At 44.8% G+C, this 6,425-nt stretch overlaps 1 pseudogene; it reads left to right on the top strand.

Annotated features, from left to right (window-relative positions):
* Positions 1-58: 58 nt before the first annotated feature.
* Positions 59-906, top strand: LOC127664043 (40S ribosomal protein SA-like; annotated as a pseudogene).
* Positions 907-6,425: the final 5,519 nt, after the last annotated feature.

The raw sequence follows: 6,425 nt of genomic DNA on the forward strand, positions 1-6,425 counted from the left end.
TTGTTCTTGATTCCCATTGTAACTTAAAGGAAAACTTATACAATGTTCGGAGCCCTTGATGAAGGAGGAGGATGTCCTCAAATTCCTTGCTGCAGAAACCCACTTAGGAGGCACCAACCCTGACTTTCAGATGAAGCAGTATGTCTTCAAAAGGAAAAGTGATGGTATCTACATCATAAACCTGAAGAGGTCCTGAGAGAGGCTGTTACTCACGGCTCGAGCTATTGTTGCCATTGAGAACCCTGTGTCATCTCCTCCAGGAACACTGGCCAGCAACCTGTGCTGAAGTTTGCTGCTGCCACAGGAACCACTCCAATTGCTAGCTGCTTCACACCTGGGACCTTCACTAACCAGATCCAAGCAGCCTTCAGGGAACCACAGCTTCTATGGTGACTGATCCTAGGACTGACTACCCAAGCATTCACAGAGGCCTCTTATGTCAACCCGCCCACCATTGCTCTGTGTAACATAGATTCTCCCCTGTGCTATGAGAACATTGCTATTCCATACAACAAGGGAGCTCACTCAGTAGGTCTGATGTGAAGAACTATCTCCCGTGAACACCCAAGGGAGGCTATGCCTGATCTTCACTTCCATAGAGGAGAGCTTCCCAGAGGAGACTGAAAAGGAGGAGCAGGCTGCTGCTGAGAAGGTTGTGACTAAGGAGGAATTCCAGGGAGAATGGACTGTACCAGCTCCTGAGTTCACTGCTGCCCAGTCTGAGGAGGCTGACTGGTCTGAGGGTGTGCATGTGCCCTCTGTGCTCATCCACCAGTTCCCCATGGAAGACTGGAGTGTGCAGCCAGCCACTGAGGCCTGGTCAGCAGCTCCCACAGCACAGGCCACCCAGTGGGTCGGAGCCACCACTGAGTGGTCCTGAGCTGCTCTGCAGACACCCGAGCAAAGGGAAAAGGGTGGAAGGAAAATAAAGTTACTAAAAGCTGACAAAAAGAATGGGAGAGGAGGAGGAGGTGGAGGAGGAGGAGGAGGAGAAGGAGGAGGAGGAGGAGGAGGAGGAGGAGGAGGAGGAGGAGGAGGAGGAGGAGGAGGCAAGACCTAATGAAGTATACATGAATCTCACTCTGATGGGGAAACAAAATCGTCATCTGAGGTGGATGGAGAGAGGGAACTGGGTGGGAGAGGGGGTGAGGAGTGGATCTGTGATGGGGATCAGGTATGAGGAGAATTGTTGGAGAGGGGCCTAGGAGGGAGAATGGCAATCAATGGGGGGGGCATCTCTGGGAGGAGTGGGAGAACTAGGATAGGAGAGGTTCTGGGGAGTTTATGGGGTCACCCTTGCTGAGACTCCTACCAGCTGAGATTATGGAGACTGAAGTGACCTCCTCCTGGAGCCAGATGGGACTTCCACTGGAGAGAAGGCAAAATCAAACCAAAAAAAAATTTTTTTCAACCCAAAATCTGTCCTACATACAAGATGCACAGAGATGAAGAGGAAGCAGATAGCAGGGAAAGCCAATTAATGACTTCTCCAACTTGAGACCCATCTGTAGGAGGAATATTTTAATAAAACCTGTGCCTACCCTCCATGCTGTTAGAGTCTACATAATACTGAAAACTCTGAATTACTACTTACTAATTTCTGTGTTCCGTCTTGGCCGCTCTTAACTCCAATTAGTCAGTCCTCTGGCCATGTTCTCCAGGCACAGAGCCCAGGGTGTTCTACCCCATGGTGGCTCTTGTCTCTCTCCTGCATACTCTTCTAAAGTATGGAGGTTCTCTCTCTCTCTCTCTCTCTCTCTCTCTCTCTCTCTCTCTCTCTCTCTCTCTCTCTCTCTCTCTGACTCTGACTCTTGTCATGGTCCCATGCCAAGGAAACCTAAACCCTGCCTATGTCTCTTCTCCCAGCTATTAGCTGCTGGCATCTTTAGCAATCAGAATTAACTGGGGTCTGGGTCCCTTCATGTCTTATGTGCATACTATCTTGTGCAAACAGTTTTGAGGGACCCAAATTAACATTAAAAAATAAGCAGCATTAGGCCAAATCCACTACATTCATTCTCTGTGAGAGAGCAACCTCTGACACTATTAAGGATACTCTGCTATCCTTGTAGACAGAAGCCTAGTGTAACTGTGTCCTGAGAGGCTTTTTCCAGCAGCTGATGGCAACAGAAGTAAGGACCCACAGCCAAATGTCAGGCAGTGCTGGGGGGAGTTGGAAAAGAGTATTGCCTGGAATTGGAGACCATCGTGAACATTTAGTGAGTTCCAGCCCAAGTTTGACTATAAAGTAAACACCTGCCTCAAAAACAAATCATAAAAGGGTTTTTACATAATGATTGACAATTCAGAAGGTAGGAACATCTTAACGTTGTCAGCAATTGTGTCCTCAACAAGAACAGCAGTAGAGGCTCATGAGCTCAGCAAGATGTGAAATTTATGTAGGGGTGTACCTACGGATGGAGAACTAGCGCAGCTTCCACAGGCCCAGATTTCAACCCCTGAAATTCAGAGGCCAAACTAAACAACAACAGCAAAAGTCCAAAATGAATTTGAGCCAACATTAGGACCCCAAAGAAAGAAAAAATGTTAAAGTTATAAAATAAGTTCTACACAACATTTGAGAGTGGTTCCTGGATAAGCAAGTATAGAATATGTAAAATCTTAGATTAGTAAATCTAAGTCAAATCACTGGGACTCTTGGGAGAGTCATTGTGTGCAATGTGCAGAAGCAGAAAGCTAGGGGAAGTACCGAGTTGAGGGTTAACTTGATTCTTTCTGGCCACTGCCTGGCAGCTTTTCCCATGCCATTTATCATTAGAGCTTTACAAGGAAATGCAAGTAGCTGACCTCGGAGCTCTGAGCTCTGAAGTATAATAGGTAAAGTTTAAATAATGATAAGTTTACAATGATTATTATTTTGGCTATAGGCCTGGGAATAGGGAAGCTTGAAACTTTGGGGAACAATTGTAATTCTTGATTCTTTGTGGGACTTGATTATTCTTTTGAATTTGATTTGGCAACAATTATACAATGTCTTTTTATCTGCTTTTGGAGCATCAATAAAAGACTGGGGCAAGAGGAAGGTGAGAGAGCATGAGAAGAGAATGCAGAGAGAACATAGAGAGAATGCAGAGAGCATGGAGAGAGCATGCAGAGAGCATGCAGAGAGAATGCAGAGAGTATGCATAGAGAATGCAGAGAGCATGCAGAGAGCATGCAGAGAGCATGGAGAGAAAATGCAGAGAGAATGTAGAGAGAACATAGAGAGAATGCAGAGAGCATGTGAAGAGCGAGTGAGAGAGTGAATGAGGAAAGTGTGAGAAGAGCTTGTAAAGAGTGAGTGAAGAGAGAATGTGAGGTGTGTGTGAAGAGTGTGTGTATAAGTGAAAGGAGAGTGCATGTGGTGTGTGTGTGTGAGATGTGTGTAAAGAGTGTGTGTGTACTTTCGGGGAGTGGGGGGGGCTAAAAAAGGGGAAATCATTTGAATGTAAATAAATTATATCGAATAAAAAAAATTTAAAAAAAAGAGTGTGTGTGTGAGTGAAAGGGGAGTGCGTGTGGTGTGTGTGAGATTTGTGTGAAGAGTGTGTGTGAGTGAAAGGAGAGTGCATGTGGTGTGTGTGTAAGATTTGTGTGAAGAGTGTGTGTGAGTGAAAAGGGAGTGCATGTGGTGTGTGTGTGAGATGTGTGTGAAGAGTGTGTGTGTGTAAGTGAAAGGAGAGTGCATGTGGTGTGAGTGAGAGATGTGTGTGAAGAATGTGTGTGTGTGTAAATGAAATGAGAGTGCATGTGGCGTGTGTGTGAGATGTGTGTGAAGAGTGTGTGTGTGTAAGTGAAATGAGAGTGCATGTGGCGTGTGTGTGAGATTTGTGTGAAGAGTGTGTGTGTAAGTGAAAGGGGAGTGCATGTGGTGTGTGTGTGAGATGTGTGTGAAGAGTGTGTGTGTGTAAGTGAAATGAGAGTGCATGTGGCGTGTGTGTGAGATTTGTGTGAAGAGTGTGTGTGTAAGTGAAAGGGGAGTGCATGTGGTGTGTGTGTGAGATGTGTGTGAAGAGTGTGTGTGTGTGTGAGTGAAAGGGGAACACACCGGTATGTATGAGTGAGAGAGTGCAAGAAAAGAAAAGTGTACAGGGGAAAAGCTGAGTGCGTAGGAGAATGAAGAGTGTGTGCAGCCTCGAGCTGGGAGCGAATGAACGAGAAAGACAGCAGAGAGTGAGAGAGAAGAGAAACTTTAAGCCTTGAAAAATTGCCTGTCAGCTTGTACCCAAAAAGTAGTCTGTGTATATTTGTTATTCGTCTTCCAGATATCCCTGCTTCCAGTTGCTAGACCCTGGCAAAATGTAAACAATAGACTGTTTCTAGGACCTGTTTTCTAGAATGTCTGTTTTGTCTTCCTTTCAATGTGGCGATAGTAAAGTATTACTGAGACTAAGCAATAGATCCTGTCATGATGGTTTTGATACTATCCCAGCACTCAGGAGGCAAAGACAAGTAGATTTCTGTGCATCTGAGGTCAGGCTCAGCACACAGGAAGACCTTGCTTTAGTTTGGTTTGGTTTGCTTTAATGTTGAGGTTTATAATACACAGCAACAGACTAAAACTTAACACCTTTAAAGGGGAATGTGCTAGGTTTTAGATAAGGGAGGAGGTTAAAGAGGACACTGTGAAGGATTACCAGGGAATCAGCGTGTAGTTAAAGACTAATTTTGCCATAAACAGACAGAAACAGACAGGACACATCATAGGTTGTTGTTCCTTGGGAAATTGAGGCCACAGCAGGAGAGAATACTGAATGGAGGGATCTTGGCAGCACATCAGAGTACATGGGACAGAAAAACAAGAGTTCTCCTACCTTTTAGCATGGATTGGGGGTGCTGGTGAATTCACAACAGGAGCCTACAGCCAGGCTCTTTAATGTCCAGGAGAGACTCAGAGAGAAGCATAGAGGGACGGAGCACTTACAGGGCAGTGAGTGCAATCCAGATTCTAGCATCACATGCTGGCAGAGCATGCAGCAGACTGTTCAATGTTCAAAACTGTCTCCATGCCATGCTCTGTGTTAAGATTGCATAACTTCACAGATGTTTTTACTTTTATCAAATTATAAATCTACATTTATACTTAAGAAACAATGTTCAAATTAATACATCTCCAAAGTTCTTTTTGTTTAATATTTTATCCCAAATTGTGTTCCTCTATTAGAAATAAATGTCAATGTGTATTGCACACACTTAGAATCACACACACTGCGGCACTGCTCACTGACAGTGTGGCCAGGGCTGTGCTCACCTGGTCTCCTTCATCCTCTCACTGAGGTCAGAGGGTGATGGCAGACCTGAAGGGACAGGGTTTGATCTTCGCAGAGTTGGGAGTGCAATTCTGTCGCAGAGAATCTTCATGCACAGCTATATCATAGTCTGAGTGTTTTATGATTTTAATTCCCAAACAGGCCTTAGGAAGAAACAGAGATGGCCTTGAGTAAAATGTAGAAAAGGCAGACATGGTGGCTCTTGCTTCTCATCCCTGTACTCAGGAGTTTGAGGAAGGAGCATTTCCAGGAGTTGGAGACCATCCTGAACACTTAATGAGTTTCAGCCCAGGCTTGAATATAGGGCAAATCCCTGCCAAAAAAAAAAAAAAAAAAAAAAAAAAAAAAAAAAAAAAAAAAAAAAAAGGTGTAAAAGGGTTTAACACTTCAGAAGAAAGGGAACATCAAAACATTGTTTGTAAGCAATTGTGTCCACAGCAAGAACAAGAGTAGGGGCTCATCAAGATGTGAAATTTGAGTAGGGGTATAGCTAGGGATAGAACACTAGCCCAGCATCCAAAAGGACTGGGGTTCAATCCATGAAGTCAAAGGCCAAACTAAACAACAACAGCAAAAGTCCATGAACCCAGCACTGGGGAGGCGGAGGGAGCTAGATCGCAGTTAGGGTCAGTCTGGGGTACACTTGGAGAACATGTCTCAAAGGAAGAAGAGGAAAAGGAGGAAAAAACAACAAATATGTGAAACGAACTCAATCTACAGGGTCATATCTGCTGTCACTCATCTTGTCACATTCAGTAGATCTGAGAATGTAGGGAAATAATGAGAGGCAAACAGGAGAGGGGAAGAGACAGGTGATGGGGACTGCACAGACTTCTCCATTGCTCCCTCACACAACCAACTTTCTTTCTTTAACTTATTTCCTTTCTTGTTTTCTTCCTTCTTTCCTTCCTCCCTTTCTTTGCCTCTTCCTTTTCTCTTTGGAAAATTCCATGTATTCCCCCATGCTGTCCTGACATCAGTCACCATGGCTGAAGATGGCCTGTGAGCTCCTGATTCTCTTGCTGCCAGCTGCAAAGCAGTGGTATCCTGTGCTGCTCTGAATAGGAATGCCCCAGAGACGAACATCTTTGAATACTTGCTTCCCAGTTAGCAGAACTGTTCAGGAAAGAGTTAATGCCACACTGTTAGGAGTGT

Source organism: Apodemus sylvaticus, chromosome 1 (assembly GCF_947179515.1).
Source record: "Apodemus sylvaticus chromosome 1, mApoSyl1.1, whole genome shotgun sequence".
NCBI classification, from domain to species: Eukaryota; Metazoa; Chordata; class Mammalia; order Rodentia; family Muridae; genus Apodemus; species Apodemus sylvaticus.